Below are 11,851 nucleotides of genomic sequence, written 5' to 3'. Positions count from 1 at the left end.
CTTCATGCGTGCAATCAAAGATAAAAACCTTCGTAAAAAGTGGTGAATGCAGGGTATGCTCTAACTCAACCGTCATTTCGACATTACTGTGATGAAATTAGATTGTCAAATGCAGATGCATGAAGGTAGGTGGATAACATACCATTAGAATAGTGGACAAGGGAATTTGATAGAGGATGTCGATGGGGGACACATGACAAAAAACCTTGTGGAATGCATGAACGGCGTCTTCAAAGGCATTAGAAATCTACCAATAACCGAATTGGTGAGAACAACCTATTTTAGATTGACATCGACCTTCACAACCAAAGGTGAAAGATGGAGTGCAATGTTAATGTCAGGTCAATTATCCAGTGAATACTCTATGAAAGTGATGAAAGAGGAAACTATCAAAGCTAGCACACACACGGTTATAATCTTTGATCGTCATAGGCAAAATTTCAATGTACAGGAAACAATGGACCATAATGAGGGGAGACCAAATTTATCCTATGCTGTCAGACTAAACAGAAGTTGGTGCGACTGTGGCAAGTTCCAGGCCTTCTGTATTCCTTGCTCCCATGTCATTACGACATGCGCATATACTCGCCAGGACGCTTACAACCATCTATCCGATGTTTACAAGGTCATTATTGTCATGAATGTCTATAACGAAAGATTTCAGTGCTAGCAATGGAGGAACATCGACCTCCATATCAAGGAGACATAGTTTGACACAATGATGAGATGCAAAGAAAGAAAAAATGACGGTCAAACAACACACATATTAGAACAGAAATAGACACAATTGATAAAATGATAAGATTATGTAGTATATGTCGTCAACCCGGACACAATAAGAAAAAATAACCCAATCTCAGAGAAACCTCTGCATCATAATTTAGTATCTCCTTTCAATTTTTGTAACCTTTGATTTTAATATATTAATAACTGTTTGTTACAACAAGGTTAACAACAAACATCACTCCAACTTAAACACACTTAAAGTCGAACATGTTTGAATAAACAACACAAACAACAGATATCAAAACAGATAAAAATACTTAACCACAACATTTAAAAACAACATTTCTAATTGATTATAACAACCAAACTGTTATCATTTGGTCCAAACATCACTTCCCTAACACCCTTATCATTTTTAACTCGCACTCATCCACGTATGACATCGAGTCTCTCAACAGTTCTAATTTTTTCGCCTTCAAGTATGTTTCTGTCTAACCAACGGACCAACTCCCTCTGTAGTTGCTTGAAACGACAAATATTCAGAAGAGCATCTCCATTGGAGGCTTGCCTCTCAAATAAACCACTTTTCCGTAGTGGTGACGAATACGAACCATGTTTGCAATATAATGAAAAGAGATGTGGAAAAAATGAATCACACAACACCTCTATTTATACAAAAAAAATTACACAATACACAAAGGAGCTGGACCAATTTGTGCCTCCTCTCATTTTTTACACACAGACGCCAATTGGAATGACAACAACATGTGTTGTAGCCAATTCAATTGGCGTTTCCTCTTTAAATTTAAGGGTATACGCCAATTCATCTAGCACATACGCGTTAAAAGTGGGGTAATTTGGAAATTAATCTGAAAAATGGATTATTTTGGATTTAAAAAAAGAAAAAGAATTATTTGAGTAAAAAAATTCCTATCAAGTAAAAATGAGTTATTATGAATTATTTAAATTGAAACTTCAAAAAAAAAAACCAAATTAAATGATATTTAAGTTCTTTTATAGTAAAATATCATTAGATGACATTTAGTTTAAAAAAACACATTAAATGACTTGATGAGTGTGATCACTAGTTCAAAAAAAACACATTTAGACATATTGGAATCTTAATTTAAGATGCTTTATCTTCCTCTAAATTTAAGTAAATACAAGTTCCCAACATTGAATGCAAGTATACTTATGACAATGGATTTTATAGTAAAATATCATTAGATGACATTTAATTAAAAAAAACACATTAAATAACTCAATGGGTGTGATCACTAATTAAAGAAAAACACATTAAAACAGATTGAAACCTTAATTTAAGATACCTTATCTTACTCTAAATTCAAGTATATACAAATTCACATAATTGTATGCAAGAATACTTATGAGAACGGATTTTATTATCCTCCTAGAACTTAGCAACCATTAGAAGTTATAGGATTTCTTAATGCATCCCATATGCTTTTTACGCACCATGCAAAAATATATATATGTCCTCAGATCTTGGAGATTCATCTCCGGACGTGCTAAAATATCAGTTAATGTTAAAATTTTACGAAGATACATCTCCAGAATATTTTGGAGATTAAATCCCGTCAGACCCTGCTCCTTCTTCATTTTTCATTTTCCTCAAAACTATTCTTCAAACTCTCTCAAAGTTTTTTCTACACTAGCTCAAAACTCAATAACTAAGGCTTAAAGGATATTCAATCATCATCTCTAATATCGAAAATAACATTTGAAACATCAATTTCTTGTAAACTTTTGAAATTTTCGATAAATTTTTGAATTTTTGTGTAAATGAGTAGAAATTAATTATTAGAGTTAGAAATGAGTAGAAATAATATTTCAGATAGTTTAGATATATTGTATTAGATGTTTGTTGGCTGAAAATGATGATCAAAACAAGTTTTTTTTTGACATTGGATGGGGTACATTGACACCATTGGCGCAACTTCTGAGTTGCAGAAAATTTCGGAGTTACATCTCCAAAAATTTTCAGTGTTTTAGTTTCCGAGTAATCCGAGAGATGCATCTCCGAAATTTTCCAGTCTTTTTATTTTTTGATTTTCTTACTTGTGTTGTTTGCCTGCACTAATGGTCCGCCTTACTTTAACTTACATGCATAGTGGCTGATAGACAAGATAAATTAAGGCATATGAGGGTTTCTCAACACACATCCGTGCGGCGGAAGAAGAGTCAACAGGTTCCAGAGGCTATTGGTCCCTTTGGTCAGGCAGAGTCATCTAATTCTAGGGCTCGTGCTTCTCCTCATGCCACTCCATCTTCTTCTTCCCTTAGAATACGAGATTCACCATCTGACACATCACTCCCTCAATCCTTCCGCAGGCGTCAGGTTTCACTAATGCCACCTCCTACTGTAGATGCTGCTGATCCACTCCCACCTCATATTGATGATGCTGCTGATCTAGTGCCAATTCCGGAGGGTGAGGCTGTTGCGCATGCTAATCCATAGGAATTTGGAGAAGAGCCATTTGATTTGTTATTACCGCCTATGTATCCAGACCATACTTTCATACATATCTGGGACATAGAGGTAGCATCAGTTAGATTCATTCTTTTTTTACGTTAATTTTAATTGACAAATTTATGACATTGATTATTTTTGACAAATTTCAGGAGCGTGAACCACAGAAGTTTCTTAACCACATGAGGAAGATTGTTGCATTGCCTCAGCCGAATGAGGAATGGTTTCAGTCAGTTTTGTCCTTATCTGACCTGAAACACTTGTGCATGACTGATTATACTACAGTCAACCACGAGATACTTAATGCATTCATGGAAAGATAACACTCAGAGACCTCGTCATCTACCTATGTTACTTCATGGATTTTGAGCGGATTCATGAGTACAACTAGGGGACGACTTGTTTGATCTACCTGTATTCAAAGTTGAGAGATGACTGTATATGGAAGACGAAGCAAGTCCTAGGAAGTGTCACACTACTAACGGTAATAATTATTGGTCTTTTAATATTTCTTTGTCATTTTCATTTCATTTTCATGCAAAGCCATTACTAATAATTCATGTGATCCAAACTTTTCATTTCAGACTTGGATCCTCCAACACTTCCCGCGCATCTCCGGTTGGGCGAGTGTTAAGACTTTCACTGAGGATATGCCGCGTGCTACTGCTTTTCTCCGCTCATAGGGAACCAGACGAACGAGCCTTACAAAGTCTATCTTAATCATTTGGTTACCGAGGACATGCACTTCAACAACTATATTGATCATCATGAGACGCAACTATTTGACGAGATAATGCTATACTCTAGATGGTTGGCATGCGAATCACGTCTCACTGATCTTCATTTGCCCGAGCGCGTCATATAGCAGTTAGGCTACACTAAGACCATTCCTAGACACCCTGTTATCTCTGCTCCTTCTGCCTTGACAAGTAGATAGATAGAGTGCATGCTTGATGATTATGAGAGCCATCTGGTACCAGAGGAGGCATGGGCTACCATAATTGAGAGAGAATGGAGCTACACTGAAGGGTACATCAGATGGTTCTTCAGGATGTCACATCCGTACATGGTGTAGGCTGCTTCAGGAGACCCATCGAGACCAACCCATAAGGAGGCACTATAGGAGGAGCCATGTAACAACCCGATTTTTAGTCTTTAATTCTTATATAATAATTATTATATTTTATTTTATTTATTGGAGTGTTAATTAATTAATTGGTTGTTAGGTAGTATAATAATCGATTATATTAATTAATTTGGTGTGTTAATTAATTATTTAGTTGATATGAGATATAATGAATAATTGAATTAATTAACTTGGTGTGCATATTGAGTTGGTTTAATTTATTTTTAACTAATTAGAGATATTTAAATATTAGGTCTTATTGGGCCTATTAATTAAATTAGAGGTATCATGCTTTAAGCCCAAATAGAATACTAGTATATAAGAGGTGAGGGGAGTGAGAATTAGGATTCATTTGATCATTTGAAGGCAATAGAGAAAGAGAAGAGGAAAAGTAAGGAGAAGAGGGGAAGAACAAGAGAGGAGCTAGGGTTTCCAGAAAGTTGAAGAGGTAAGGGGGAGAATCCTTATTATTATGGGTTAGTATAATTGAGGCAATGGGTAGAAATATGTTTAGGTTGAAATCCCTAATTTACATGGTTTTGGAATTGTTAGGTCTTGATGAGTATTCTTAATTTGTGGTGATTTGATTGTGTTAAAACTATAAATTAATGTTATATACTTAGAGTATTGTATGAGTTATAATTTTCTGAACGTTTGGCTTTTTACGGAATCGAAATCGGAGGTCCGAAAGCTCTCCAACGATGAAAAACGCAGAAAATTCTGCATTATGTTTTATGTTAACCGGTTACCCACCGAGCGTTAACCGGTTACTTGCTTGAAAATCTGCGCAGGAAGTTGATTCTGTTTTACGTTAACCGGTTACCCACCGAGCGTTAACCGGTTACTTGCTTGAAATCTACGCAGGAAGTTGATTCTGTTTTACGTTAACCAGTTACCCACCGAGTGTTAACCGGTTACTTGCTCTGTTTTGTGTTAACCAGTTACCCACCGAGCGTTAACCGGTTACCACTGTTGAAAAATGAAAAATTGAGATTTTAAAAAGTTGTATTCATTTGCAATGAGATCTAGTGTGCGTAGTTGATAATTAGCCTATATTTGTGAATGATATATTATTATGAATGTGTATATGTACCATTGGTGGGTAATTCATAGAGTTGAATTATGGTGATATGTGGAATGTTAAGATGGTAGAGATGATCTTAATTGCATATGTGTTGGTATTTGTACATTCATTCATGGCATGGTCGGTTTCATGGTGGAAGCGGTGAAACTGTGGGTTCACATGGTAGCATACGTTGATCCTTAATTGGAAATAGGCGTAGTAGACGTTGATCCTTGAATGGAAATAGGCGTAGCATACGTTGATCCTTAATTGGAAATAGGCGTAGTAGACGTTGATCCTTAATTGGAAATAGACGTAGTGGCTTTGATCTTGTCCGGATCGGAAGCGTGGCTTAGATTCTAGATATTGAATCGGAAAGCGGTGAAACGTTGGGTTCACATTGCGACACCACATGCATAGAGTCACATGTATTGCATTGAGTCACATTAGAGTTATGTGATAATTGGGTGTATGCATTATTGTGATTGTGATGCATGTATGAGATATGGTAATTAAATTTGATGATGTTTGGATACATAACTTGACAAAGTATATGATTATGTGATAATTGTAGTTATGTGTATTTTTGGGAATATAATATTGACTCTGAATATTATACTCCTTGAGTTTTATGTGTGCTTGAAACGTGTGAAATAAATGTTGGTTAATATTATTTACATGGTTATATGAAGTGTGATGAATTCCTTTAATTTTTGATTTAATCATTGTGCTTTATTATACTTCTTCATAATAATTTGAATTCTCACCCTTCTGTTGGAATGATGCTTTACACGGCATCGTGCAGATACTCCGGAGTAGTATTGCTGAAGTAAGTGGACGGTAGCCCACTCGAGATTAACCAGAGAGTTTTCGTATTTTAGTTTGAAGACTAGGTAATGAGTCAATGCTCTGGTCATGTAACACGGGGTAGATTTGTAGTATTGAACTCGTATCCTATTTGGATAAGTATTATGTTATTACTCGTGAACATGCTTGTTTGCAATTGCTGTTGAGAGGCCACAGTGCCAAATATTCTGGATATGGTTTTATTTTATCTTGAGGAGATTATTGAGAGATGATCATGGTATGGGACATGGATCATTTTATGAAATGCACGAGTATTCATTATTTTCCGCTGCGAACGCATATTCTTGAATATTCATGATAAGTGAAATGTGTTATTTTAAATGACCAGGTGTATTGTATATTGATGATGAATGATGTTTGGTTTTTGAAAGCTTTTAGTTTTTGAAAACGTCGATGTGACGCCTTTTTGTTTATATGCGTGCTTATTTACTCTGATTATATGTAAGTATTTTGGGGTAGAAAAAAGGGTGTTTGATTAGTGGTATCAGAGCATGGTCTACAAGTTGGTCAATAGTCGTTAGGGTTTTCCATCTCGTTGTATTTGATTAGTGGTATCAGAGCAGGTTGGTCCGTCCGGCCAGGTTGTTTAATTATGGTTGTTCCCTAGTATGCGACATGTGTGTGAGAACACTGTCGATGCTTGTTTTTATTTTCCATTAGCAGGTTGGGAATGAAATAAGTGGGGGAGAAGCGTCTGCTTCTCTTGGATGTTCCAGTTGTATAGAGCTTGGACATTATGTTGTTGCATGCAAGAGTGCAGCGTTAGCTAGTTAACCTGTTTTGAGAATGTTGTGCTTTTCCTGAACTCGAAGAGAGGTCGGATTCGAGGATGGTGTTGGTTAGAATTTAATCGGCTGTATATCAACTGTTTTGAGAAGACGGTTATTTTCCTGAGGTTAGTGCTAAGGAAGATTGGTTTGTGTCTGCTAAGCAAGTTGATGAATCGGTGCAAGATGGTGCCGAGTTGTTTATGTTGTTGGCAACTTTGGATATTCGTGAGAAGAGGACGATTGAAGAATTGCCAATAGTTTATGAATTTGCGGAGGTATTTCCGGAAGATATAAGTGAATTACCGCCGAAACGTGAGGTTGAGTTTTCGATTGATTTAGTTCCTGGAACTAGTCCTGTATCGATGACTCCCTATAGAATGCCTGCTTCTGAGTTGAAAGAGTTGAAGAGTCAACTTGAAGACTTGCTTGAGAAGAAGTTTATTCGTCCTAGTGTGTCGCTGTGGGGTACACCTGCTCTGTTGGTCAAGAAGAAAGAAGGTTCTATGAGATTATGTGTTGATTATAGACAACTGAATAAAGTGACGATTAAGAACAAGTATCCACTTCCGAGGATTGACGATCTGATGGATCAGCTGGTTGGGGCGTGTGTGTTTAGCAAGATTGGTTTGAGGTATGGGTATCATCAAATTCGTGTAAAGGCTGAGGATATTCAAAAGACTGCTTTTCAGACAAGGTACGGTCACTACGAGTACTCCGTGATGCCTTTTGGTGTGACTAATGCACCTAGTGTATTTATGGAGTATATGAATAGAATTTTTCATGATTATCTGGATAAGTTTGTTGTTGTGTTCATCAACGATATATTGATTTATTCCAAGAGTAAAGAAGATCATGCCGAGCATTTGAAGGTTGTGTTATCGGTGTTGAAAGAGAGGAAGTTGTTTGCTAAACTCTCCAAATGTGAGTTTTGGTTGAGTGAAGTAAGTTTTCTTGGACATGTGATTTTGAGTGGTGGTATTTCTGTGGATCCTACGAAGATTGAAGCTGTATCTCAATGGGAAGCTCCTAAGTCTGTTGCTGAGATTAGAAGTTTCCTTGGTTTGGCGGGTTATTATAGAAAGTTCATTGAAGGATTTTCTAAGTTGTCGTTACCGTTGACGCAGTTGACTAGGAAAGGTCAAGCTTTCATTTGGACTTCGCAGTGTGAAGCGAATTTGTAAGAGCTTAAGAGAAGATTGACTACGGCTCCTATTTTGATTTTACCGGATCCGTTAGAAACTTTTGTTGCGTATTGTGATGCTTCTTTGTTGGGTTTGGGAGGTGTTCTGATGCAAAAAGGGCAAGTGGTAGCTTATGCTTCAAGGCAACTTTAAGTTCATGAGAGGAATTATCCGACGCATGATTTAGAGTTGGCCGCCGTTGTGTTTGTGTTGAAGCTTTGGAGACATTATTTGTTTGGATCGAGATTTGAGGTGTTTAGTGATCACAAGGGTTTGAAGTACTTGTTCGATCAGAAAGAATTGAATATAAGGCAAATGAGATGGTTGGAATTCTTGAAAGATTATGATTTTGGTTTGAATTATCATGCTAGAAAGGCGAATGTTGTAGCCGATGCATTGAGTATGAAGTCATTGCACATGTCTATGTTGATGATTCGAGAGTTTGAATTATTGGAGCAATTTAGAGATTTGAGTTGGTTTGTGAAGCGACGTCTTCGTGTGTTAAGGTTGGGATGTTGAAGCTTACGTGTGGCATTCTTGACGAGATTAGAGAAGGTCGGAAGTCAGATTTGAAACTAGTTGATGTTATGACATTGATTAATCAAGGCAAAGGTGGTGACTTTCGGATTGATGAGAATGGTATCATGAGGTGTCGTGATCGAGTTTGTGTTCCGGACGTTGCGGATTTGAGAAAGAGGATTCTTGAAGAAGGGCATAAAAGTAGTATGAGTATTCATCGTGGTGCTACTTAAATGTATCAAGACTTGAGAAAGATGTTTTGGTGGCAAGGTATGAAGAAGGATGTAGCAGAATTTGTGTATTCATGTTTGACTTGTCAAAAGTCAAAGATTGAACATCAAAAGCCGTCTGGTTTGATGCAATCGTTATCTATTCCCGAGTGGAAGTGGGATAGTATCGCTATGGATTTTGTTTCGGGCTTGCCGAGAACATTGAGTAATTGTGAGGCGATTTGGGTGGTTGTGACTGTCATACCCCAATTTTGTCCGGGCATTTTAAAAATTTCATAAATTCGTTTTTTATTTCAATTTGCATCAGTTGTACAACATAACATGCATTTCATCATAAATAATACCTAAAATATCAGTCAGGATAAATTTATTGAAAATACAGACAAATTGGTTAAATCATTTCTCAAGTACGTGCAAAATCAGCGGGTAAAAAGTTTTGAAATTAAATTTGCAGACGTCAGTATTATTAATCTACGATTCACGTAGTTTAGGCTGGTGTGCTCGTAATATTTTTCGGCAACTTGTTCAGCTGCATTTTAATCCGTTTGAGTCTTTTAACCGGTGAAATTTTATTTCAGAATTTGAAGAAACGCTGTATTTTTTCAGTAAGTATATTTTATGCTAATTATTTTAGTGTGACCGATTTAATTTTTTGAGCAAATTTTTGCCCGACATTTATCCATTTCTAGTCATTTTATTTTTATTCTTTCGCCAAAACATTCACAAAAAATAAATAGAATTTTCCATGTCTTCATTTTATTTTTATCATATTCATTTTTGAAGTTGTCAATTTTATTGGATTTAATTGATATAAACTATCTAAATCAATTAAATCATTTAAGAGGGGCATTTCAGGCATTTTAAAGGTTGGTTGCAATGTGTGTTTCTTTCAATGGATCTCAACCATTAAATCATAAGTAATCAACGGTCCATGTTAGCTATCCATGTGCATCTTTATTCACCAATAGAAGAATGAATTAATAATAATAGTAATATATAAAAAAAAACAAAAAGAAGTAAACGAAAAACTGCTTTCTCTCACTCTCCCTCACGTTTACCACATACTCACTCACTCTCTCTGTACAAAAGACGAAAAAAGAAAGAAAACAAGGGGAGGACTTTTTCCTCTTCATCTCCAACGCACCTCCATACAAACACTCATCACTCACATTTCTCTCTTTTCTCCCTCACAGAAAAACCCTTCATTCCCTCATCCTTCACCGTCCATCAACACCGCCTTCCACCATAACCTTCATCCACCTTGTTCAAACCACCGTCAAAAATCCAAAACCGCCTCCTTCCTCCCAACGGTGCCTTTGCCGTCGCCGACCCTCCAACCTGCTCCGCCGCGCGCTGTTCGTTTTCCGGCGATCTCTCCGCCAAGAAATGAGCCAGTAAATCCGAAGAATTGACAGAATCCCTGCGTATGCGTGTGTAACCGAAGTTCTGTTTCTGCCGGTAAAAATTTCAAATCAACTTTAAGTATTACCTCCCCACTATGCGATTCATTATACCATTTTTCAAAAAAAATCCATTACATTTCTATCTTGTGGTCAGATTTCTGATTTCTTTATGAGGTCACTTTGATGACTAATGTTTTGTTTGTTTTAGGATTATAAAATAAAGAGCTGATTTTTTTTTATTCATCCTTTGAGGTTGCTTTGGATATATTTTTTTTCATTGTTGTATTTAATTGAGTTTTGGATCTGGGTGAAGGGCGTTTCATCGGTGTATATTGATGTCGCGTTAGAGTTGCGAACAGTCGGATGCCGCTGTTGGTGTGCAGGTCCGGTACGATAAGGTCCCGTTATTATGAGCGGATGGACTTATGCTGTTTTTTTATTATTTTAGCACGATGACAGATTTGTTCATTTGTTTCTAGTGTACCAGATTTCCCTGCTGCTATTTTGTTTGCTACTTCATAAACTTTTCTATTTCTGATATTGGTACTTCACAATGAAGAGTTACTGTCTTTTTGGTCGGATTTCCCTCTTGGTCTGCTAGAGAATGGTGTACTTAAAGTGTTTGTATACAAGGGCCTAATTCGATTTTGCAGAACTTAATCTTGGGTTGGTATTATAATCTTGTTGGTATTATAATCTTGCAGCATTGTTTTCATTTATGTGCGTGTTAGTATTCCGATTCGGTTAAGGTATTGGATTATGAGAATGTTGAACTGATAAGGTTAACTTTGGATTATTATATTAATTCTGGCAGCTATTAGTTACAGTATATTAATTGGAATGATAAATTAATTTCGCATAGTAATTTGAATTGGACTATTACATTGATTTTGAACTAATATATTATTGTTCTGTTCAGCTTGTATAATAATCTTGGATTGATACAGCTTTGTAAATATTATTAATTTATCAACACTGCATAAGCTGGACTTAATGTGAGCTCCTACTGCGTCAAAACCTCAAAGTTAAAGCCTATTTTCTTGTATTTGTTCAAAATCCTGACTTAATTGGTTTACGTTCTAGGTAAGTAGCAGGTGGATAGTCATAATTATAATATTTTGGTCATATTATAGTACATAAATTTTAATTATATTTTAGAATGAAGAGTTAAATTATAGCATATGAATAGTAATCATAATTCTGAGTAGTAGTACATAGATTTTAATTATATTTTGTTTATATTATAGCACATGAATAGTAGTAATCATAATTCTGAGTTAATTAATTATTAATATTTTAATTATATTGACAATCGATTGCTAAAAAAAATTGTAATTATGTTGTTAGTTGTTTGTTGAAACATTATAGTGTACATAAATTTTTGACCCGATTATATAGCACATGAATAGTAGTAATCATAATTTTGAGTTAATTAATTATTAATATTTTAATTATATTGACAATCGATTGCTAAA

At 35.8% G+C, this 11,851-nt stretch overlaps 1 long non-coding RNA gene across 1 annotated transcript; it reads left to right on the top strand.

Moving 5' to 3' along the window:
- Window positions 1-10,016: 10,016 nt before the first annotated feature.
- Window positions 10,017-11,036, top strand: LOC127117872 (uncharacterized). The gene is made up of 2 exons (XR_007802046.1): window positions 10,017-10,431; window positions 10,690-11,036. It is a non-coding gene; the product is annotated as an uncharacterized LOC127117872 (long non-coding RNA).
- The last annotated feature ends 815 nt before the right edge of the window (window positions 11,037-11,851 follow it).

The sequence above is a fragment of the Lathyrus oleraceus genome, chromosome 2, assembly GCF_024323335.1.
Source record: "Lathyrus oleraceus cultivar Zhongwan6 chromosome 2, CAAS_Psat_ZW6_1.0, whole genome shotgun sequence".
In the NCBI taxonomy this organism is placed as follows: domain Eukaryota; kingdom Viridiplantae; phylum Streptophyta; class Magnoliopsida; order Fabales; family Fabaceae; genus Lathyrus; species Lathyrus oleraceus.
The sequence above is the reverse complement of the archived record's forward strand: the minus strand, read 5'-3'. Positions and strand labels throughout refer to the sequence as shown.